General features: G+C 43.4%; 1 protein-coding gene and 3 non-coding genes across 4 annotated transcripts in view; 1 reads left to right on the top strand and 3 right to left on the bottom strand.

Annotated features, from left to right (window-relative positions):
* LOC119475922 (nuclear receptor ROR-alpha A-like) overlaps positions 1 to 25,929 on the top strand; it is a 91,684-nt gene that overhangs the window by 15,614 nt on the left and 50,141 nt on the right. The window lies entirely within an intron of this gene.
* On the bottom strand, positions 24,829 to 24,902 carry trnav-uac. Its single transcript has one exon. It is a non-coding gene; the product is annotated as a tRNA-Val (tRNA).
* trnav-uac lies at positions 25,406 to 25,478 on the bottom strand. Its single transcript has one exon. It is a non-coding gene; the product is annotated as a tRNA-Val (tRNA).
* On the bottom strand, positions 25,793 to 25,865 carry trnav-uac. The gene has a single exon. It is a non-coding gene; the product is annotated as a tRNA-Val (tRNA).

The raw sequence follows: 25,929 nt of genomic DNA, 5'->3' as shown, positions 1-25,929 counted from the left end.
CCGACAATCAGGCCGATGACGGTCGTCGGTGACTGTAACCAAACTGCTGTGTTTTATCTTGTGCAGAGTTAGATTTCCACTCTTTGAGGTCCAGCTTCACTTTAACTTAGAAAACCCTGATTTACACAACAGAAACATTCATGATCTGTGCTGTCGCTCACAATCACCTCTACAAGGTGTAAAAGACGGTGAGCTGTGATTTGCTGGGCCAAACGTGTAAATCTCAGTCGAGTCATGGCAAGAATATTTGCCATTACAGTACTCATTCATCCATCTTCAACCTCTATCCGGCGTCTGGGTCGCTAGGGCAAAAGGGCCACATTAACCAGCTCTGACTGGGGGATCCTGAGGCGTTCCCAGCCAGTGTGGAGATATAATCTCTCCACTAGTCCTGGGTCTTCCCCGTGGCCTCCTCCCAGCTGGTCGTGCCTGGAACACCTCCCTAGGGAGGCGCCCGGGGGGGGCATCCCTACTAGATGCCCGAACCACCTCAACTGGCTCCTTTCAACGCAAAGAAGCAGCGTCTCTACTCCGAAGTCCCTCCACGGATGACTGAGCTTCTCACCCTATCTCTAAGGGAGACGTCAGCCACTTCCTGAGGAAACCCATTTCGGCCGCTTGTACATCGATCTAGTTTCTTTGGGTCCTGACCCAGCCTCATGACCATAGGTGAGAGTAGGAACGAAGACTGACCGGGTAGATGGAGAGCTTTGCCTCCGGCTCAGCTCTCTTTCGTCACAACGGTGCGGTTTAAAGCGAATGCAATACCGCCCCCACCCCGCCGCTCCGATTCTCTGTCTCCAATCTCACGTTCCATTGCCCTTCACTCGCGAACTCCTGTTAACTCCTTCACTTGGGGGTAAGGACTCATTCCTACCCATTCATTAATTTCGGGACTATTTCTTCATATAAATGAGCGGTCTTCGTGCACGAGCAGATTCATCGTTGCTCGTTGCTTACGGGTGTGCAGGAAAATGATAAATGTGCATATGAGCTGTTCTTTTGCACAATATAGAAACATGTACGTAGGAAGTAAAGGAAAAACCGCCGGTGCAAATTCTACTCACAAAACATCAGTGAGTCATTTAAATGGACTCTTCTCGTGAACTCAAGACACCGTCATGGTTGAGTCTTGATGAGTCTTTTTATAATGGAGCTCTGTGGACTTTTGTGGCATTGATGTTGAAGTAACGATGTAATACACCGACCAACAGCTACAGTAGAGAGCCACTGTTAGATAGTAGGTGTGTGTGTGTGTGTGTGTGTGTGTGCGTGTGCGTGTACATGTGTGTCGTGAGTCCCCGAGGACTCTGAAACCAAAAAGAAAAATGAAAGGAGTTCTTCTGCGTGTGATATTTTCTCTGTGAATCCACCAGGGAGCCACACATGATGCAAAGATGTTTGTTTTTGTGTCGGAGATGAAAAAAACGTGGTGTGTGGTGTGTGTAGTGTTGTGTGTGTGTGTTGTGCGTGTGTTGTACTGAAAGCAGACCAGCTTGTCCTTCAGTTTATCATCTACAGAAAAAAACAGTAAAGCAGCAGCATGTTCAAGGTGACAGAATATGATAGTCGGTGTTTCTGACTGCTGTTAACGGCTAGTGGTTTGGTGTGTCTGTTGGCGGTCTATTTGTGCCTTAACAACAACTTGATAAACTGATTCTAGATCAGATCTGTTCACTTGAGTTGGTTTTTAGTCTCTTCCTGCAGCTTTATGAGAGAACTCCAGTGAGTTACTGTTGCATGTCAATAAGTTGGAGGACTTAGAAGACGTAGATTATCTGAGAGGACACTAGTTTATGTCAAAGTGATGAGTTATGGATCAGTTAAAGGGTTAAAGAAGAGGAGAGCAGCGAGGAGTCGACAGCTGATCTCACCAGAGACGACTGTCTGTTTGATTATACCACAGCACGCACACACACGCACGCACGCACGAACGCACGCACGCACGCACGCACGCACACACAACACACACACACACACACGACCTGCTCCCACTGGGTCCAACAGGCCACAGTGAGTTTGTTAGTTAGTGCACCGTAACTCACACACTTCTGTGAAACACATCTCTTTGGGAGGCTAAATTAGAATCTGAGATAAACCAGAGGATTCAGGGAGAGATGCAGCGCTGCACACAACTCTTGTGTTTATGTGTTTTGTGTCGCGTTGAAGATGACATGTCACGACAATCACATACAAAGTCAATGCAAGGTTATTCAATGCAACAGTGGTTTACTTTGGTCATGGTTGATTGAAAGGTTGATGAAAGTGATGAAAGGTTTCATACGCAGTAGGTAAACCAGATTAATTCAGCCGACTGTGCGACTTGCTATGATAACACAGAACTTTGTACGCCTCTGGATGACTATTATTATTATGTTAAATTATGACACAACGCCGTTTGGTTTTCTGACATATCTGGGACTTCACAAACAACATGTACAAAGCAGCACAGTGGTTTTACTTTGGTCATGGTTGATGAAAGGTTGTTGGTATCGTTAAGGTAAGCAACTCCGACTCTGTGACGCGATATAGCACAAAAAAACACTTTAAATAACACCTTAAGTTCCTTTATGGGATGAGAATACTCATCCTACTACTTAAGATAAAGAAATAATTAAAAAGATTATAAGAGTGCTTTTCTCGAGCTCGTGAAGAGTTTACGTTTTTATAAATCCACTGAACCCACACCCCCCCAGCATCGTCTCAATCTCATACTGGACTGTAGAGACTTCCAAACACTGACAGCCAGCAGCTCTTTGAAATGCAAAACCCAAACCACTCAGCTGAGATCAAAGCAGGTGTTTCCTGTCAGCCGGATCTGATCTGGTGTCAGTCTACAGCTCAGCAAGCTGCTGCTGCAGCGTTAAGGCCTCAGCATGCTTCTGACATCTCCTCTGCAGACTCCTGCAGACTTAACAGGAGTCGTGATCATCGCTCTCCGACAACTGCAGCGCAACAGAAAGCCACCCGGCGGCTCCACGTAGAGGTCCACGACAACATCTGGGGTTCCTGCGTACGAGCTGACTGTTTGGGTGCCGTTTTAAATAAGTTTACTTCATTAAATAAACTTGAAGTATGTTTTTTTTTTTGTAAGAGGACCCAAACGCAGGACACAGACAAGAGGGAGGTGAAGTTTTATTGAGGGAGCAGGTTGGATGAAGGTGAGAGATGTGGGCAGGCTGAGGGAGCAGGACAAGGCGACAGGAATCCACCGTATAGTTGAGATAATGATTCTGGCGAGGAGCGGTTGACAAGCTGAGGTAGATGAGCAGCAGGCTGCAGGCTGGAAGGGATGATTAGCTGATTGCAGACAGGTATGTGTGATGAGCAGAGCCAGGAGGGACCACGCCTACACACACACACACACACACGGCGCGGCCGGGACCGTAATCAAGCGGGGAGGAAGTTTCTTGGTGATGTTAATGTATTTACAATCCATATCTTTAAAGTCTTCTCTCAGACTCTGAGCAAAGATCTCCTCTTCAGCAACACTTAAATCCACCAGACTTCCCAGTTTCATTCCTCTCTATATTCTGAAGGGTTTTTACATTAATATATCATAGACATATTCATAGTCTCATTTATACAACATTTTATTTCTAAAAACATGGAATAAATTAATGAATAGGTAAATAACGTTACTTGCTCTGACTGAATGCAAAACATTCAACATGTCCTTAGTTTGCTGAAACATACAATGCCAACATGTTTTCCTGGCGACTGGGCTGTACAAAGCAGCAATATAGTGGTTATTTAGTTGGTGAAACGTTCTACATGGAGGTAAGCCCCTCCCCTTCTTCAGCGCATCCAGCGCGAGTAACACAAAGTGAAAATGTGCTTTAGATTTAGCCACTTTTTACGGGATGATAATATCATCCTACATCTTAAATAAAGAAATCATTGAAAGATTATTAGAGTGCTTTTCTGAGCTCATGAATCCACTGAAGCGTTCTTAGACAATGAAACATGGATGTGAACCGCGCTTTGTCCAATGTTCACATTTCTGTTCTGGAAATGTAAGTAAGTCAGCACATATTTAATAAGAGAAATGCCTCATTTGCATATTTAAACCTGACAATTACCCTATTCACCTGTAGTGTCTCCCCTTAACCACAAAATGAATCTGTACAGGAGAGACTATGTAGACGCTGTTACATTGCCGCGTGGCGTGGCGGCTGCGTGATTCAGCGTCGGGTGTTTCACACCAGCTACGTTTCTGCTGCCGCAGCTGCTGTTTCTTTCTACGTAGAGTTTTCCTTTCATAATGTCCATTTCATTTCATTATAAATGTCATTTATTTTTATTTTATTTCGCGGCAAAAATAGGGAGGACCTCGAATCTCTAGAAGAGACGCAGCTGACACGCAGCCAAGCCGCGTCTCACGCGGGCAGTGTGGCTGCTCTAACCTGTTAACACGGACGCCGGAAATAAAAACCAACAGGTAACGCAGCCGCCACGCGCTGCTGACGCTCACTGTCGAGGGTTGATGGTTCCGCTTCAACAACATGCTTCTACTTTGAACAAAAAGGCAAAATCCAGCAGCCTCTACTGCGTGATATTAACCTCAGTTCTAGTCTCTACTTTTGGCCATGTGGTGGATGAACAGGAAGGAGGACAACAGACAAATGACAGACATGATAAGTGATGGATTGAGGAAAGAGTAAAACATTTTAACATCCAACAGGTGATACATGTTAAGACGGAAATCCGCTGTGGCATTCTCTTTCAGCCGTACTTTCAAATACTAATCGTTCATTAAAGCGTAAAAGTTTCCTCTTCCTTCAGAGTCCTGGAGCGTCCTGTCGAGTCCTCGGGTGTGTAGCGCTCACCTTGATCTTTCGCTCGCCTTTCAGAATCTCCACGAAGGAGAGCAAAGAGGCGGTGTCGGCGGCCATCTTCTTCTCTGAAAGTGGGCCGATGTTTAGCCGGCCGGTGATGGATGAGGAAGTTTCTCTCATCTTTTATACCGACGGGTCGGCGCAAGCTGGTATTCTTAGACTGACCTGACACACACACACACACACACACACACGCACACACACGCCTGTGTTGTCATTGTATAAATCATCTTTCCTGGAGGAGGTCGTCGTGTCTTTTCGCTGTGGAAACGTGTCGGGGATGGATCAACTTCTTGATGCCGTATTTGTCTCCTGTAACTTTGAGCAAAGTTAACCAAAGTTTTGAAGTGAAAGTGATGTTTCCCTTTGCTGGAGGAGCTTTTTTTCTTCTTCTTGTCGTTCGCCCTCAGGAGCTCGGCAGCTCTTGTCAGCCGTATTGATTCATTTTCTGCCTCCCTGACGAGATATTCGGGGAGAAAGCCGACATGCAGACTACAGAATGATTGATAGCACAAAGTGAGTACAAACTGGCGCTCTGTTTTAAAGGACGGCGGAGAACGTTTGTCCTCGGGTGACAGATCTTCTGTAGTTAGTGAGTAATAGGTTTGGATAATCAGCTTTGTCTCCAACACTTAAAGTCTTAAAGGCATCATCTGTTTATCTTGGAGGAAAAACACAATCACAGAGGTGATTTCTAACGTCTCAGACGGTTTGAAGGTGACATAGACCAGCCAAGGTCAGAGGGATCCATTAGTAGGTCACACTCTGACCTACAGGGTTTATCTGGAAGTGGACGATTCCTTCTATTATGAGAGGAATCTAGACGCTTCTAGTTTAGGACAAATGGAAGGAAAGAAGAAAGGAAAACTGCAGAGAAGGAGGCTTTCTATTTTGAGACAAGGAAGAAAAGAGTTTTCTAACTTAGGAGAGCAAGGACGGAGGAAACATCTATATTAGGAAGCAAGGAGAAAAAAGAAAGAAGCTTTCTATTGAGAGAAGGAGAAAGCCTTATAGAGTGAAGGTCTACTAGATAGGGAGCAAGGAAGGAGAGATCTTCTGATTTAGGACGCAGGTTACAGTTGCACAAATAATTATTTTTATGGAGAAATGAAAGAGGAACGTTGGAGATTCTTAATTTATGCAAGGAAGTAAAGAAGGGAAGGAGAAATGCAGTTGAGAGAAAGGAGGAACATTTTCTAATTAGGGAGCAAGGAAGAAGGAAGCATCTATATTAGGGAGAGAAAAAAGCTTAATGGGAGGAAGAAAGAGACTGTCTCCTAGGTAGGAAACAAGGAAGAGGGAAGCTTCCGAGTTAGGAAGCGAGGAGGGAGAAAGAATCTTTTTTTAGGGAGAACTGAAAGAGGAAGCTGATTAGGACGCAAAGAAGATATAATAAAAGAAGAAGCAGGTTTGGTGTTGACGTTGACTTCTGGTTTCACACGGGACACGAAAAGCCGTTCTCCTGGTGAAAGTCTGGTGTTAATTGACCCACCTGTCCACAACCACCTCCTCCCTACGAGGCATTCGCAAGTTCACAATTACGTGGATTAAATAGGAATTGATAGCGAGGAAGAAGGAGAACCAGTTAGAATTGGAGACGGGACCGGTGACCTCTGAGAAACTTTTATCCAATGAAACACCTTCCTTTATTCTGAGAGCAGTTTTGTTTGTAGCAAAATGAGACAAACCCGGAGGACCGTTCTGTGAGTCTTTCACCCCTTTATCCTCCGACTCTTTTAAAGTCCTACAAACACACACACACACAGCAGGAGCTTTGGAATCTAAACTTTTGAAGGACTTGCAGAGGTGGCTCCGGCACCGAAAATCACACAGTAATGAAAATAATGTTAGTAAGAATGAATTACTCCTCCAGAGGAGGACCGGAGGAGCGGTGATATAACCCTTGCAGTTGTTACGCAACACCACCTCTCCAAATTCAGAGTGAAATACCAGAGGAGTGTGTTCAAACACCACCTGGGCGTGTGTGTGTGTGTATGCGTGTGTGTGTGTGTGTGTGTGTGTGTGTTAGTTGTTTTTTATAGCGCAGTAACAGAGCAGCCTTATTAGAACGCTTTCCTAGTTATGAAGAGGGACACAGGAAGCTTTCTAGTAACAGAACAAGGAAGAAGAAGCTCTCCCGTTTCATGAGGAAGAAAAGAAAAAGTTTTCTAATTCAGCAGCAACAAAGATGTGAAGGCATCCTAGTTACCGAGAGAAGGAGGGAGGAAGCGTCCATATTAGGAAGCAAGGAAAAGGGAAGCTTCCTAATAGTGAGAGGGAAAAAAGATTTTATTGAGCTGGGACAAAAGAAGCGTCCTATTTAGGGAGAAGAGGACGATGGACGATCTCTAATTAGGGATCAAGGAAGAGTGAAGAATTCTTAAGGAACAAGGAGTAGGAGGTTAGAACAAGAATCCTTGTTAGGGACAAAAAGAAGAAAGGATGCTACGTAATTAGGACACAAGAAGACTTAGTTAGCTTAGTTACAGAGCAAGGAAGAAGGAAGCTTCCAAGTTTAGACAAGGAACTGAATCTTCCCAAAAGGAGAGTCAACAAAGAGGGAAGCTTTCAATTTCAAGAGGAACGAAGGGGTAAAGAGTAATTAGGGTGCAAGAAAGAAGGAATGAAGGAAACAAGAAGCTTCCTACTTGGGATGCAAAGAGGGAAAACACTTTCTGGATATGGAGCAAGGAAGGAAGAAGCTTCCTATTTAGGGAGGGAGGAATTAGGGAGCAACTAAAAGTGATCTAGGGAACAGTGAAGAGGAAAGCTTCCAGATTCCTTGTTATGGAAGGAAGAAAGAGAAGGAAGTCTCCTCATGGAGAAGCATCCTAGTTACCGAACAAGGAAGCTTCCAAGTTTGGAACGGGAGAAGTGGAGGCTACATAATCAGGACACAATAAAGAAGGAGGCCTCGAAGTCAGGGAGCGAGGAAAGAGGAAAATTCCTAATACAATGCACGGAGGGAAAGAAGCTTCCTAGTTTGGGAAAAAGGAAAGAAAGAAAGGAAGGATACGTGACACAGGAAGCTGCATTTAGAGGAGCAAGGAAGGAGGAAGCTTTCTATTTAAAGAGGAAGGAAGGAAACATATGTTGGGATGCAAAGAAACAAATAATCTTCCTTTTTAGTGAGGAGGAAAGTAAGAACTGTCCTAGCTAGGGGACAAGGAAGGGGAAATCTTTCAAGTTAGGATGCAAGGAAGGAGGAAGATTCATTTGTAATGGTAAAGGAAAGATGAAGCTTCCTAGTTAGGACACAATAGAGATGGAAGTTTAGTTAGGGATCAAAGAAGCATCCTATTTAAAGAACAAAGAAGAAGGAAAGCTTCCAGATGAGGAAGCAAGAGAAGAGGATGACTCCTTAGTTTCCAATGCGGGAATGAAGAAAGTTTCAAAGAGCTTCCTGTAGCAAGTAAGGAGGATGCGACCTAATTAGGACACTAGAAAGGAAGAAAGTCTTGTAGTTCAGATCAACGTCCTCGTTACGGAGCAAAGAAGAAGAAGGATGCTTCCAAGCTTTAGGTAACAAGAAGTGAGCAAGATTCTTGGATGACGACAGAACAAACTTGAGCTCATCCTGAAGGTCTCTGAGACGCCCTCTCACCTCCACGCCGTCCGTGAATCATCAACTGATGGGACAGAAATATTTCACACCAAAAAAAATTCAATTTCTTGCAAGTTAATTTAGTTCGTGCGAGGCGGCGAGCAGCCAATCTGAGTTTAATTTGTTGCAGGAGGGAGGAGGTGACGGAGGAGAGGTGACGGAGAGAATATTAACGAGGGACGGACGCAGCTTTTATTTAAAAAAATCTTTTTTTTCTTATTTATAAAATGAAGTAATGTAAACATCCTCCCACACTCCTCGTGCACGTCCCGTCCAGACGCCGTGATGAGACACTTCAAGTTTTCTGACGTGCGACCCGAACTTTGTCTAATTGCGGTTTCCATAAATAAACGGACGTATAGAAAAACATGTCAAGACTGTGGTTGTGAATGATAAGCTACAACGCCTGATATTGGAATTTAAATGGGTTTTGGAAACGCCGGCCCTCCCACCTCACACATGTGGCTGAGAGATAACACTGGACTGTGTGTGTGTGTGTGTGTGTGTGTCACATCACAGATAATGTTGTTTCTGCCTCAGGAGGAAAATATTACACTCAGGATTTGACCGCTGACAGACTGTTGAGTTGTGTTTCAGGAGTCGTGTTTTCTGTTTTTCCAACGGCCTGGTGAATGCATCGCACTTTTCAGCTGCGGCCTTTGAGCTCGATGACTTTATTGTCCTTTGGAGGACAAGGTGTCCTTTAGGTGCTTCTTCTACCGACTAAAGGAGGCTTCCTCCTTCCTTGCTCCCTAATCAGAAAACATTCTTCTCCTTCTTTTTGGGGCGGCTGTAGCTCAGTTGGGTTAGAGTGGATCGTCCTTTAACCACAAGGTTGGCGGTTCGATCCCCAGCTCCTACAGGCTGCATGTCGAAGTGTCCTTGCACTAGACACTAAACTCCAAGTTGCTTCCCAGGCACTTACAGCAGCCCACTGCTCCTGAAATACTTAGGATGGGTTAATGCAGAGGTTAAATTTTCATGAATGAAGCTGTACCTGACAAAGTAGGTTTTGTCACAGAACTTCCAAATCAAAGGTTACGCCACTTCCGATACTTCCGGTTTGGCCTAACTTAACAACGATCTTTTCCTAACCCTAACTAAGTCGTTTTGTTGCCTAATCCTATAAACTAAGTTGTTTCCTGTGAAGACAGAAGTTTATTTGCAAAAGACTGGAGCGGAAATTGACGCTGGACATTTGTAGAAAAATGCATTGAAATTGAGGAATAACTTTTTGTAATATCAATGCACTGTAATTCGTATATATATATAACATGAAATCAATGCATATTTAATCCACGTAATTGTGAACTAGGACAGTATAAAGGGGAGCAAACGCATCGTAGGGAGGAGGTCAGGGTTGGATATAGTGGGTGAAAAATACACCGGACTTTTGCCTGGGAGACCGCTGAAACCAGAAGTCAATGTTGATTTATTTGTCACGTTAACTTCCGTAGTTTAAGTTACGCCCACTTCCGTAGTTATTTTAACCCAAACCGCAATCTTTTTCCTAACCTGTTTACTGTGAAGACGGAAGTTTATTTTGAAAAGACTATGCATGTAACGAGCAGAACACGTGTTGCTGGGACATTCGTGGGGGAACGAACAAAAAATGAGGAACAACTTTTAGTTAGATATCATGCGAACCTGTGACCTGCAGGTTGTGTAACTGAAGACGTGTTATTGGGTGGCGTTTGATTCGTCATCCTGGCTCTAACCTCCTGACAGTGGGGTTGGGCAGGAGCATCATCTTTCACCTCCTCAGTCTGCTGGGAGCAGATGGAGGAAGGAGACGCTCCGTCACCTTCCTCCTCAAACCACACCGAGGTGACAAAACCATCGTCGCGTCGCAGGTTTCATCCGTCTGTTACAGTGATGGCTTTTTTTTTTTGGGTCACAAATGTCCATTATGAATATAGTGGCTTTGAGTGGACCGTGATGCAAAGAGACACAATGTTCAGTGATATTTGCCACTTGAAGACTGCTCTCCTTAATAACTGACCAGCGTGAGAACGAGGGATGCACACCGTCTAATACATTTTCTTATCATTTATTAGCAAATCCAGCTGCCTATGAAGTCCAACAGTGCACAAGCTTTCAATGACGAGATGTTGGCTGGAATCTCGTTTAATTTTTATCCATTTGCTCACACGCTGTATTTTGCACTTTGCATTTCACTGGATACTTTGCACATGCTGCAGGGAGGGAATGCTGGTATGATTGGAAATGTGGCGTGTATGAGGACTTTTTCTCGATTGCACGATTGATCCGACTTGAAAACAATCTCCTCAACAACTTAAAGCTGGCTCATTCACTTGTAGTTTATTAAACTGATTGTGTCTGTGCAAGTGATAATAGGTAATAAACTTCCAGCTTCTTTTACCTGCATCAGAGAGATTTACGCTCCCAGAACACTCCCACATCTTACCAGCTGCTGAGGACTGTGAGTCGGCCACATCCTCTCCTTTCAAAGACCTAAACAGCCCATGACTGAGCGGTACAGACACCAACATGTAAAATTGCCAAACATAAGGCTAAAGTAACTTTGGATCTATTAGGGTCACTGTTACCTAACTAAAGTAGTTTTCTTGCCTAAACCTAAATAAGTTGTTTCCTGTGAAGAGGGAAGTTATTTTGAAAAGACTGTAAGCATGTAACGAGCAGAATATCGACACGTGTTGCTGGACATTCAAAGGACAACCAATGAAAAATGATGACGAAAATCCCGGACGAGCCCCCCATTTGTTACAACCCGGCTCAAAGGTTGCAACAAAATGGGAAGACCAGAAAGTTTTTAAAATAGTAAAAGGCATTTATTTAACCAACTAACAATAAATAACTAAACAAACGTGGGAAAGTCAGTAATCAGTAATGTAGGCATGTAAGGGCGTGTGAAAATGTTCTGCAGCAAACAAAACCAAAACAGGTGTGCCAGCCAAGGAAGAGATAGATCCTCTGTGGGAAGAGAGGGAGCTTTTTATATCCCCACCACACCGAGCCCAGATGTTGCTCATCAGCCCTGACGACCCTCCACCATGCAACACAAAGAGGAACCAGCAAAAGGACACAGGATACCTAGTGTAGTGGAGGGGTCGTCACACTTTTTCGTAAGATATCATACGAACCGTTGTATGAGGACACGTTGACTGGTAATGGAAATGCACTGATTCACATTTTATTTTGCCATAATTATAGAAATTTATTTGAAGTTTCAGCAACAATACAGGTAAACTAATGTCAGCCTAAAAGCTCGAGCATTTGAGTTTTCTCCTCTCTCTTATGTTCTCAGCAGATTTTGGATTTCTTGCTTCTGTTCTTCTCGACTTGAACACGAACAGATTGTGATTCCTTAATGGGATTTAGCTGTTTGATTTGTCTGACTCCGGTTTAATATATTTCTTATTTAGTTGTTGTTTGTTGTTGTGGTTGTTTTTTTATTTTTATTCTGGCTGCTGTTGAACAGAACAATGTGTTGGCCTTTGATTTGTCTTTGACAGATGGGTGCAGCAGAGGCAGACGAACCATACGCTGTGTTCAGGCTCCTGATGGAGCTTGTACTGCTGGTCTGTGATATGTGGCTGATGAAACCTTGATGTAACACAAGCCTCTGAGCTGTTTGTAAAGTATTCAACAAACACCGTCAGGACATGTTGTCGGCAGCTCCAACCCTGTGATCCGGCACTGTTTAACCTGTTAGAAGAAATGATGTTATCCTTCAACTCGGCACTTTCTGGTCTGAAATGAAACAATGACTGAGAGGTAAAATGCTGACTTCCAGCTTTAAATCGAGTTTGTTCACATCCATAATAAAGTTCTGCTCAGTCCTAAAACTGAGATCACGATGCGACCCAAACCTAAATCTGGTTCTGCCAAAATCCTAGAAGATCCAACCCAACTCACGACCCAAATATATATTTTTAGCTTCCTGTCATTTCATTTACAATCCTAGATACGTCTGTTAAGATTTTTGTTTCTAGAGTTTTATAACACTTCGTCTAACAGGGAGTTAAATATCACTATCTAACTAAACCCCAAACATGAGGGGGCGTTCAGGTTCATTCTGTACACCTGAGCGTCTTCTGCTGGTTTTACATGCATCATGATAGTTAGAAACTGATGAGCCGGAGGTCGCTTTTCTCTGGTGGAAGGTTTTCTTTCTTCTCCGTCCTTCACACATGATTTTTCACCGCTGACTCCCCTGATGGATGGAGCCGGTCTGAACCTGGGAGGTGTGTCTGTATGTGTGTGTGTCTATGAGCAACGCCACATGTGGCGGCAGATTTGTGACATCCAACCTATAAACCACCGCTTGTTTTAACTGGAAGGAAGAGGGAAAATGGCTAGCATCCACCAAAGAGAAAGAAAATAACCCTTCCAGTAACTCCGAGTGGTGATTCACACGTTGATATGTGGAAACACGCCACTCATATCACCGGGTTCATGAAAGGATTTGAACAATGTGGAGCTTAAATAAATTGTTGTTGTCACTGATGGACAAACTTAAACCAGCTGACCACCAAGCATAATATGTATTCGACTTTTGATGTTGAAAATACAACCTCCAGTTTAATATGAAAGCATTAAATTCCCTCACAGTGTCATGTAGATGTGTAACTCCTGCAGGTTTACACTGAGGTCACTGACTGACTCAGCAGTTTGAATCCAAATCTGTTTTCCAGTTTCACAGCAGTTGTGAAACGAAGATCTCACAGACGAAGCCTCACAGTTTAAACTGAAACACTCTGCAAGAGTATGTTATCCTGGAAAAAAAACAGCCGTATTAAAGCAATTTAGTGCCGCCTCTAACAAAGATGTTGTGACAGTCGGGCAGCGAGCCACGGAAACTCCAGCGATTATACATCTGAGGGACTGTTGTGCATTGGTGTGTGCATGGCTTCATCAGTGTGTGTGTGTGTGGTGTTTGCATGGTTGCGGCATCGGGATTAAAATAAAATCATAGCTTTGATGCATTGCAGTGTATTGACGTCAGGATGGAAACCAGCTGCTCTGTTTTTTAAAAGTTTGAATCACTTAATATCTATTTTATAACCATCAGTAGAAACTATAATCTCCATTAACAACGTATCCTCATACAACAGTTGTAAAATATGCGTTCTCTTACGAATGTCCAGCGACACGTGCCAATTTACGCTTGATACATGCATACGGTCTTTTTCAAAATAAACTTCTGTCCTCACAGGAAAATACTTAGTTAGGTTAGGAAACGGTCTGTTTCGGGTTAAAATTAACTACGAAAGTGGTGTTAGTTAAGTACGGAAGTACGTGACAATAAATCACTGTTGGCTTCTGGTTTTCACACGGGAACGCGAAACGAACAGCTGGCCATTTTGGATCTGAATATGCTTGCTTTATTTATAATATTTTTATTGTTCAACACAGGCCATTTCGGTTAGAATATAACAATGGAATAGAAATAATTTTGTTTACTTTTGTACGGCACTTTTTATGTGGACGTCTTACTGGCGTCTGGTAGTCGCTTTCAGTCCGAAATGGCGGAAGCGTAGCTCTGCTGCCGGGCGCTGATGTTGCAATGGACTGAACAATGACTTTCACTTCTTGGCAATACACGTTCTTTGTCCCTATATTCTGCGTTTGTCGCTCTTTGTACTTCTTGGTTCACGATTACGTGGATTAAATATGAGGTGATTTCATGAGATATATACGAATTACAGTGATTTACTTTTCATAGGGTATAGGTTATGAACATTTGTAAGAGGGTATGTATGTATATAGCATGGCTTTACCCCTTAGCTTTCTAAAAATGTTGACCAGTGGCCTCGTCATTCTCCAAAATGTAATAGCAGTTTCTATTTTTTCTCTTTTAGTTGTGAGTGTCTGTGTTTAACCTGTGTGTTCTAGTCCTCGACCAACGGCAGCCTCTCCTCGTGTTCGTCGAGGCCCCGCTGTCTCTCATCATCTACCTCCGCGGCGCAGAACAAACAGCGTGTTCGTTCATTAGCCTGCCGTGTCTCCTGCAGGCCGAGCTTTATCCCGAGCCGAGGATGAGGAGTTAATCAGACTGTTTGGGATCTCCTGCTGCCTGCACCCCCACATCACTGGACACGCAGCTGCCTGCGGTAGCTCATGTGTTTTAATATTACAAACTCCGACGTATGTTTGACTGTTACCCGACGTCAAGCTCAGAGGAATCTGAATTGTGAACTGGCAACATGCAAACATCTGATAACACCCGAGATTAAACAGCGTCCACAGATCTCTCTAATGAAACTAACGGAGTGGTCTGGTGTGGAGCCCTTATTGCTGTGCAGAACTGTGGTGGTAGAAAGTGTGACTGATTATCATCAAATAATAAATTATATTTCATTAGGTCTATCACATACGCATGTTAATGTCTTATTGGTTAAAGAGGCCGTGGGCTTCGGCCAGCTGCAGTTGTAAATGAGACAGAAATTAAAGCTCAACCCTTTAAACTTCTGTTCACACTTTAGATCATTTAGCTTCTTAATATTTGCTCTGAAACTCTCTGAGATCAAGGACACATATCCACGAACGTAATAAAAGCTAAAAAAACATCTGAAGTGATTAAAAACATGTCAACAAGTTCATTCTGCATTGAACGTGTGTTTTCCTCGCTGGATGCAGAGCAGTCAGCAGGTTATGACATCACGATGGCGGTCCTCGCTCACTCTGCACTCTGATTGGTTCTGAATCTGCTGTCATCGTCTGACTGAAACAAAAAAAGAAAACTGCACTTAAACCTCCGGTGATCTCCACATTATGACAATCTATCGTTAAAACGTTCCTCTCTGCCTGCATGACACACACACACACTCACACACACACGCACACACACACACACACACACACACACACAACACACACACGCACACACAACACACACACACACGCACACACACACACACACACACACACACACACACACACACACACCAGACTTCCCCTCAGGTTGACGGAGAGGTGAACTCATTATGAGGAGGCTAACACAGGAAATATGAGTCAGTCAGAGTTCAGTGAAAAAAATTGACACCTGAGGTGAGAAAAAGCAGTATTGCATGTTGGCGTGTGTTAGATGGGACACACATTGGATTTCCCACAGAGAGACAGACAGACAGACGGACGGGCATGTTGATCACTGGGGACCTGGACCTATCTCGCTCTCCCATCAGCCCTTGCTGCAGGCAGGACTCACCTCTGCTCACCTTGAGTTGTGACAGACAGAGAGATGGATCAGCTGACTTAGCAAACACAAAAATATCATGCCAAAACACTACAATATTTGTCAATACACTAACCTAGCAATATTCAAAATTCGCAAAAACAAACTTTGCAATAAACACAATTTAATAATGTACAAATATTTTGTAATTTTACAAAATGTAGCTCTATAAAATGAGGGGATTTTTACTGTACATGTATGATTTTATGCTGTGAGGTGACCATAGTGCAAGTAGAAAATGTTTATATTAGTCTTTAGTCTGTAACGGAGGGAGGCGTATAAATACCACAACATTACGGACACGATACGATACGATACGATACGATACGATACGATACGCTTTATTGTCCCCTTGGGGAAATTAGTTTTGGACTCAGTGCTGCTCACCATCAGCTGCCTCCACAGCAGCATCAATACATAGAAACAAACAACAATCCACACGGAAACAGAGAAACACAAAACAACATACTGTATTTTGCACGTTACTTCATTATTGCATAGATCGATTTAAAACAGAATAAAAGAAGATAAAATAAGAAGACCATGGACGCTATTGCACCAACCCTCAGCCTCAAGAAACATTATTTCAAATTTAAAATTTTGATGGAGGTGGGCACAAACAAGTTCTTAAAACGGTTCAGTTTGCATTGAATTACACGGACATTCTTGCATGTCATGAGTACACAATTTTTGTCTTTTCACATGTCATTTGTACGCCACGCAAACGTCTGCAGCTAGGTTTAGGCAAGAAAACCACTTAGTAAGGGTAAGGGAAAACGTCATGGTTGGGCTTAAAATAAGTAGGTAACTAAGTAAAAACATGTACGGACACAACGTAACACAAACTACAGAAAAGACGTCACAAATGTCAATAGACAAACGTCACTAAAGTAACTTACAAAACAAAACACTGTACACCGTTACCATAGCATTATACGCTAATGCGTTTACCTTGCAGTCAGTACAGAATTATGGCGTACAAATGACACATGTAAATCCAGAAAGGTTTGTACTTATTGCACGCTAAACGCTCGTGCATTATCGTGGCATTTATACACGTTTTCGTCTGCGAAGGGCTGTTCACATAGAACGCGGTTCGCGTGCACTCGCCGCAGGGTTCAGCACACACACAGCGAGCCCAAAGTTGTGTGAAAGGCCTATGAGGCTCACAGTGAGAGGGCAGCTTCTGTAGCGGTCCTTGTCACAGCTCCGTGTTTGACCAGGAGGTGTTAAGAGGATGTGAGGATGTTTTCCGTGATGCACTACAGTCTTGTACAGCATCCTCTTCTCCACCACCAGCACCACCTCTAACGGCTCCAAGGTGCTTCCCAGAAAGGGCCGGCCCTCCTTCCGTCTGTTTTCAGCGCCGTCTCTGATGCCACTGAGCAGGACACTGCAGCAAATCAAATTGTGCTTGCAACAACAGACTGGTAGAAGATCTGAACACTTGTTGAACACATGAAAGGACCGGGGTTTTCCTCAGGGAGTAGAGGCTGCTCTGTCCTCGGTGTTGCATTTCCAGTCAGTCTGTTGTCAAGGGGAACATGAAGACGAGAAGAAAGAAACAGAATGACTGACGGACAGTTTCACTGCAGGCTACGGAGGTCCCCTCTTGATAGGTAGACATGAGTCAGGGTTACACGGCCCCTCATTCTTTCCATAAAAGCATATTTGCATTTATATTATGGAAAAAAAAGGAAGTGAAAAAAACGTTTTTCACTTCCTTTTTTTTTTTTTGTTATTTCAAAATGACCAGAAACCGAGGTCCTCACTTGGTAGGTGTAGAAGCAGAGTCCACTGTTGGTATTGTAGGAATATGTGTGTGTGTGTGTGTGTGTGATGGATGCAGTGCGGAGCCTCAGGTAATAATAGCCATGATGGATTCTCACCCTGGCCCGGCGAGCTGCGAGCTCAGTTCGAAGGGAAGATAAAGATGTGTTGGAGCTCCTGCTGCTGCTCCGCTCCAGGTCCGAGCGGGCCCCCCGAGCCCCGGGGAGATATAATGACAACACCCGTAGCATCAAACACCCCAATCCCTCCCTATACATACCAACACACCATTGGTCATCGCTAACAATACTGTTTTTAGGGCAAGAGCATCACATCTGCGCGGCTCCCAGCATGTGCTGTTAATTCAACAGGGAAACGCCCTGTTTGTCAGTTATTAATGAGAAATATCATCAACCTGTGGAAAACTCTTTCCTCCATCTTGAGCCAAACCATGTTTAACATGACTCTGGTCGGGAAGGTTTCTTCGTACCGTCACGCTTATCAGCTATAGTTAGAAAAACTGGCAATAAAATGTTAGAAAGCAGACGCTGGTCATGGCAACTAGAAGGATAATAGAAGAAACAAACAACAAAACAGTGAGATAAACTCATTCTGAGTTCATTTGTTGGTGCAGCAGTGAAAACTTTGGGTCCTTCTTCTCGGTTTACCTGAGAGCTTTGCAGCCTGCGGCTCTTGCAGGGCCACCAGAGATATTTCAGATGTTTCTGGACGCTCCGCAGGGGACCGAGGGAGCCGGCCTCTCTCCGTCTCCGCTGTCCTGTTTTTAGCTCCTGAATGTCTGCAGACGCTGCTGTGATTATTCAGCCCTCTCTGCTGCTGGTGCTGCTGCTCAGGTGAGAGTCGACTGCACAAACAGGATGAATGAACGGCTGTCACACCTGCTCGCTCACTCTCACAAATACAGGTTTTATTTTAGGCTGCCAGGTCTGTGTGTTTATAAATGTTTTTACTGTACAGACACACTTTGAAAGTGTCAGTGGAAGCTGAAGCACTGAAAGGAGTTCAAGCGTCCCTGGAATTGCGTCTATATTGACGCACATTGTGTTTTAAGTCCAGTGTCCACTTCAGTAGCATTGCAGGAAGTAGTTTGTCCTTTCTGTAGAGAGGTAGGAAAGTAAGAATGTGGAGGTCAAAATGGTGCACCAGCTGTCTAAAATTCAGGGCAGGAGACCGGCAAATGCAATTAGTATTTGTGTTTTTATTAACTGTTTTGTTTGCCCATAATAACCATGAAGTACCCAGATTTAGTTTACCAAATCCACGATCTATCCTCAACCTCAACCATACTTTAACTGCCATGTGAAGAGATTCTAGGAAGCAAGAATTTTAAAAACGTGGTCATTAAAATAAGCAGCATTTTGCAGAATACATGATGATGTTGTTGTCTGGCGATGTTGGAAAGAAGCCGAAGAGTTCATCGAACCCTTTGTTGGATGTTTTATCCACTTGATCTCATGGAAGGCGTAAAAATAGCAACATTTAAGGACATTCCCGCGTGTTTTTTAAGCTTTTTTGCGTGTCATTTAACGCCACATCGTTACCGTGAAACGGCCCGCAGTTAGGGTTAGGCAACAAACTACTTAGTTAGGTTAGGAAAAACATTGTGGTTGGGTTTTAAAATAAGTACGTAAACTTATGTAAACAACGTAATGTAATATTGTCACAGTTTAGTCCCTCCCCCAGCAAATGCAAAACAAGACGTCTCAACAGGCACGTCAAACACATGCTCTACGTCTTTTCTGGCGAGTAAGTTTACAATTCGGTTCAACCACGTTATAAGTTACCCCTAAAAACAGAGACATAGGATCAGGTTTTCAACGGGACACCCTGCTCCAACTCGCCCGGGTCTCGAAGCTTCACCCCGGCCACAAGGCAGTCGACGTCCAGCCAGCATGATCTCCCCACTAAGCTTGGCACTTCCTTATGACGTCAAACAGCAGCGCGCCCCCCTGCCTGCTACAGTAACTTCAAATAATCAACAACACTTTGGGACTCAAACACCAGTCTCCTGGTTGAAAGTCCTGTGTTGTTGGATCCAACCATGTCCCTTTCCCTGCCCTCCATCAGCGGTCTCTCTCCCTTTTTATTCTTCATTCATTGCACTCAGACTACACGGCTGCAACAACTAATGCGTTGTATTGCACGTTAAATTACTTACAAATTACCGTGTCATTCATACGCACTTAGTGCAACGGCTGGTTTTATTTTCTGAGTGCAACATGGAGTCACACATAGAAACACGTGCTTTAACACAACGTATTCCCTTTCCTGAAGCTTTTTATCCAGCGTCATTTTTAGACTGGAGGCTTTCTAATGTGACTTTAATCCCCAACCTCACCAGCATCGCTGCTGCCCTTTTATCACACGACACTGCTACAGTTACAAGACACGAGTAAGTCAGGGAGAAGCGCTGTATTAAATCTATTAAGCAGAAGTTACATGTATTCACCCTCCCAGTCAAATACAAACATGGTTCACATCTTTATTAATTCCCTCTCACTGCTGTTCCTTCTCTCACAGTCACAGCTCTTATAGACTTCCCTCTTTCACCACCAGATTCCTCTCGAACTCCATTTCAGCGTTTATTTTGGTCGCCCCGCGGCCAAGGATACGGAATAAAAGGATTAACTTTATCGTCTACCAGTTTAGGAGCTCTTAAAATCAGCCTGACGGCCCCCCTGAAATTGACAAGATGGGATGCCAGAGAGGCTCCATTCAATACCAGTTAAATTCATTTTCCCCCGTTATACACAGAGGGATGTTGATGTTTGAAGCGAAGAGTTTGAGGGCTGAAAGAGAACCGAAGCAGCAAAATGCACAAAACAACATGAGGAGGTGGGATGTAATCAAAAACACATTTTAAGCTCCACTTATCATTATCTTTTTAATAGCTAATGGATGAAATGACACATGTGAACAGGGTCACTCATAAAGAGCTGGTGGAGGACCAAACCACAGCTGAATATCCTGCTGGAACATGTTAACCACAACAACTGTGTCAGGTGATCATAGTTTTTGATTTTTCTACCACCAAGTGGTCAAAAATTCAATTAATGCAGTTTACATATCAGGTTTTTGGGTAATTCAATTGTATTTACACAATGAGCTTTTTTAGTCAAGCAGTTTGTTTAGTTAAAATGCGTGTTTTGAGGTGATATCGTCAAATACCGATGCTTTTGTCACGGCCGTCGGCGTTTGATGCTCACGCAAAAGGCACTAGCGGTGGTAGGAGATGCACCAGGCTTTCCATTACAATGTAAACCCATTCCACGGCAACAGTAACGCTCAGAGAAAGTGCTGTGCTGACGTAGTTAAAAGAAGCGAAAAGAGACACACAGGATGGGTACAACAAACACAAGGCTGTCCTCCAAGAGACCGCTGTTCGTGTCCCGTGCGTTACGTTTCACTTTCACTTTACAATCAGCTGTTCGTCATGTACCGTGTTCACAACGTTTTAGTGTCATTTTCACTGCCACAAACATAGTCGTTTTAAGCCCAACCATGTAGTTCTTTCCTAAACCTAAGTATAGTGGTTTTGTTGGCAGATCCTAAAGTGACACCAACGGGCGTGATGCCAACGCCAAGGGCATGACTCCAACGCCAAGGGGCGTGACGCCAACGCCAAGGAGGCGTGACTCCAACGCCAAGGGGACGAGTGGGATGAGAACGTGTTGGAAAGATAAAATTTCAGGGGGGAGTAACCCGTCCAGTAGCTTTAGGGAAATAGAAAGAAGCTCGGAGAGGTATTGTGACGGATTGTTCCGTGTTCACAACGTCCAGTCACTTTTTCACTGTAAAAACATGGTAGTTTTAAGCCCAACCATGTTAGTTTTTTTTTCTTAAACCTAACTAAAGTGGTTTTGTTTTGTTTAATTCTCAACATTAAGCACGTCTTTACTGCGACTGCAAAGTGACGCTGAGGGTCTGACAACGCGTCAGTGACAAGTTGGGATGAGAACGTGTTGCAACAGACCCAAAGGCCAAATCAAATTCATGCTTCAAAAGTGAGAAAAGAAGCAGAGTTGGTAAATTCATATAGTATTTTTCACATGAGATGAACTCACATTCAGAGATATATATATATATATTTCACATGATGAATCAGTCATTTAAACCTCTTTTTATTATTATTTATTCTCATTCATTTGTCTCAATATTGTCTCATAAGTGGTGGTTAAATAAATGGCGGGTGTTACTGTTACTGTACAGAGTATGTCGAGTAATTAAACTGAAGTAAACAAACACGAGTTAACAGACAAGATAAACACACATGGCAGCAGCCAGCAGTGAAGCTGCAGCTCGTCACCAACACCCACTCTGTTCCCAGCAGATGTCAGTGTACATAATGACTCTCTGATGTAACACACACACTGAGCATGTGTTCACTGGCACATGAGGGAACTCAGACAACGATTTTCAGGTGGTCAAATATACATAGACGGATGAATGAACTGCAACTATTTGTTTTGAATCACGGTGGATTCTGATACTGTTTTATATACGGAGAGAAACTCTTTACTGATTTCAGTTTGAAAGACGATATAACACGACTTTAAATTTATAAGAAATAAAACACCCATTGCTATTTTCAATGCACTCAGTGGTTTTTTGTTGGGACAGCCTTAATGGAATCAGATGTGAGCAGTAGCTTATAGTGGCTAATGTTAGTCTCCATGCACCTGCAGGTGCAGCATTTAACGTTACTCCTGTAAATACCACCAGTGGCCCTCGGTTGCCATTGTTCAGCTGCCCAGGTTGATAATGACTAGAAAAGCTCTGAGGTCATTGAAGGTGAAAGTGTTGTTTCTAACCGGCAGGTCATGGAGAAAAACAGAACAACAACCAGCATGTGACGCGCTCACCTGACCATGTGATGCTTTTGTGATGTCAGATAATATTTTTGACATGAAGATAAGACTTATGAACAATGTGACCTGTCTGTTGAGGACCTGGTGATGTGCACATTCAGCTGATTGAATACTTGATATCACATGTGACGGCAAGGACAGCTGCTCCGCTGTTACTCCCTCTGCAACAATAACCCGTTAGTAACTAGTCAGGTTTTTATCTATCATGTTTCCAGCTTCTGCTCACAGCTAGTAAAGTCATTCTGTGAGCTGGTTATTGTTCATGTTACATGTTGAGAGCCATGCAAATCCAAATATGGAGACTCTGAGTTTTTAAATCACTTCATTTGTTCCCAGTGCAACAACTTTAAACATCTCCATGGTGTTTAAAGACTCTAACATAGAATACGATCCTGGATCTCTGGAACAACTGTATCCACATTCAAACTTATATATATTTTATATATATTTATACACAGGTGGCGGTACTGATTCCCAGACTTCAGTTGATCAGGCAGAAGACTGAGAACCAGTTCCCATCCACATCAAAATACAAAATAAAATGCCTCCTTAATAATAATAATAATAACTAGAGGTGCACTCGGATGAGCGCAGACCCTCCGCCAAGGCAGGTTTCATGAACGCGTCATTAGTTACACTGCACATATCTTAAAGCCTGTGGTGCTAATGCCACAGGCTGACCGGAGTTATTAAAACAAATTCCCGAAGACGGATCATGATCCAGATCGCCCACCAAAATCTAATGGATTGTTCATTGTGCCGCACTCCACCCCTCCAAAACATTTCATTTCAAATCCATCGCTGACTTTTGGAGTAACCTCCAAACGGACAAACCAACAAAACCAACGGCGGTGAAAACATGACCTCCTTGGTGGAGTTAATAAACAAATGCCTCTGCAATAACAAAAAAAAGGAACTGAAATTTTTTATTTCATTACTTTTACCTCCTTTAAGTTTCCCCAATGAAACAGACCAAAAGAAATGGGTATAAACGGGGTTTCAGTGAAAATCAACAAATGAATAGAATAACAAAATAAAGCCTGCAGGCGCTAGGCTATCGCTAGGCTATCGCTAGACTATCGTTAGGCTATCGCTAGGCTATTGTGAGGCAAGCAAGCTCCTTGCACAAATAGCACCTAATCGTCCTGATGCAGGTAACCTAACTGAAGGGTGTATATTTTGTGTTTCCCCAACTAGGACGGTCAACACTCTCTCAAAATGCCAAAACACACAAAAGAGCACAAGATTCTCAATAGGGTATAAAACAGAGCAGTTTCTGGCTTAGCTGATAATACATGTTGCAGTTAGTTGTGCAGTTTCCCACCTCTCTTAAGCCCTACAGAAAGGGGAGTAGTCGTCACACCCTGATTGGCCGAGAGGGGAACGCACCAAGCTGCTCTCAACTATCATTTAAGAGCCAACAGGTGAAGTGAATCACCCTCCAATCACTCAGCTATTCAACCAAATCAAAAACACACACCCGGGGAAAAGAGAAACGACAGCAAGCAGCAGAGACGGGGAGGCTGCCACACACAGAGAATTACTTTGCCACATGTAAATTTAAAAAATACAAAATACAGCGATGCACACGCTGTGTGAAAAAGAGTAAAAAAGAAAGACAGATTGAATCACACACAGAGATGTTCACAGTTGGAGTATCGTCAGTCCTTCAGCGTCTCGTCTGTCCTGCGGAAGAACAGCAGTTAGTGCAGAGATAACACACACACACACACTGCGCTACCGCAGAGCTGTGTTTACCCCCGAGGCCTCAGCACACACACACACACACACACACACACACACACACACACACACACACACACACACACACACACACACACACACACAGATCTTGTCAGTATTGCATGGAAACCCATACCTCCAACATGTCAACTTATCCAGACGTATGTGAAGCAGCTTTGTTTTCACATCAGCCTCTACTGTGAGTGTTCCTGAGTTCTTCCTGAAGTGGTGGTGGTGTGTGTACGTGGGTATACGTCGTATATAAACTCCTGGCGAGAGATACGTATCAATGCACAGCATGCAGATCAATGCTGTTTCTTTCATGGAATCTGTGGTGTTTACCGTGCACATGAGACTTTGGCTCCCTGACTGCAGCGGTTAAGGCAGCGCCTACTGCCAGGCAACACAAGTAACCAGTAAAATGACACCGAGCCTGGAGAGAGAGAGACGCTGTCTGAAGGACAAACTGGGGGGACAATGTCTCAGCCTCTGCTGTCATTCATGGAGGGGTTATGAAATATGAAATGAAGGAGACGATGAGGCAGACATAACAACATAACTGACACTTGTGTCACTGAGTGGGTATTTGTTTACCAGTAGTGGAGGAAGTATTCATATCCTTTACTTCACTAAAAGCAATACTAAAAATGACCCTGTGAGTGTTATACTACACACGTATTATATTATTATTACTGAAACAAACAGATATTTTTAACTGAGAATTTTTCAACTTTCGTAGTTACCTGGAAACATGTGAGACAGCTGTGGTTCCACTGGGGATTGAACCCAGGACCTTCTGCGTGTAAAGCAGACGTGATGACCCACTACACCATGGAACCTGTATCTATACTCTATTCGAGGCATAAATGTGGTTCTGAACGTACAGAATTATCAACCCGTTCTCCCGTTACTTTGACATGAACAGCGGTCTCCTGGTTGATAGTCTTGTGTTTGTTTGACCCATCCACCACTCCAAAGCGCCTGCCCGCCCTTCGCGGACTCTCACGCTATTAATACTGCATCACTTTGCTCCAACCGTCGAATAACACCGGGTTTACATTGGAGTTAGTTGAAAGCCCGGTTCTGTTGCTAAAGGGTGCTTCCGTGTGTCGGTTTTCCGATGCCGAGGGGTTGATTAGTTATATCCTACCAACCTACTGACGATATACTGGTAATGCAAGATTAAAGTCAGGTTTTTCTTAGTTAATCCAGCGATAGTTTGCCTGTAGGTCTGTGTGTACCCTGCAAAACAGGAGGTGCTAGGATTTATTTGATTGTGGTACAATCCTACATTTGTTTACTTCACAACTGATGTTAGCCAGGTGGTAATAAGACAGAGTTGTGGTTCCACTGGGGTTTGAACCCAGGACCTTCTGCGTGTAAAGCAGACATGATGACCACTACACTATGGAACCTCTGTGATGTAACAATTTATAATATAATCGAGGCATAAATGTGGTTCTGAATAGTTGAGCGGTTAACAAGCTGCCTTTAGAGTCTCATGAGAACATGAAAGTGAGTTGTTTCTTCCATTGGACTCTCTTGCAAAAAAAAATCTTTTTTTTATCAACACTCACACAACGCTCATTTTCCTTGACAGATATCACTAGATAGACAATAAATGCAGTTCAAATTGGGCTTTTGACGACTTCCATTTTTCAGGTTTTCTCAGTATCAAAGTAATCCAGTGATTGTACATCTATAGCCAGGTGTTAATAAGAGAGAAGTCTGGTTCCACTGGGGATTGAACCCAGGACTTTCTGCGTGTAAAGCAGACATGATGACCACTAAACTATGGAACCCTCTGGGATATGAATGACTGTAATCTAATCATGACATAAATGGATTCTGAATATGGTTTAAACA

Source organism: Sebastes umbrosus, chromosome 2 (assembly GCF_015220745.1).
Source record: "Sebastes umbrosus isolate fSebUmb1 chromosome 2, fSebUmb1.pri, whole genome shotgun sequence".
NCBI classification, from domain to species: domain Eukaryota; kingdom Metazoa; phylum Chordata; class Actinopteri; order Perciformes; family Sebastidae; genus Sebastes; species Sebastes umbrosus.
Note: the sequence above shows the minus strand (reverse complement) of the source record. Positions and strands in the feature narration are given on the sequence as shown.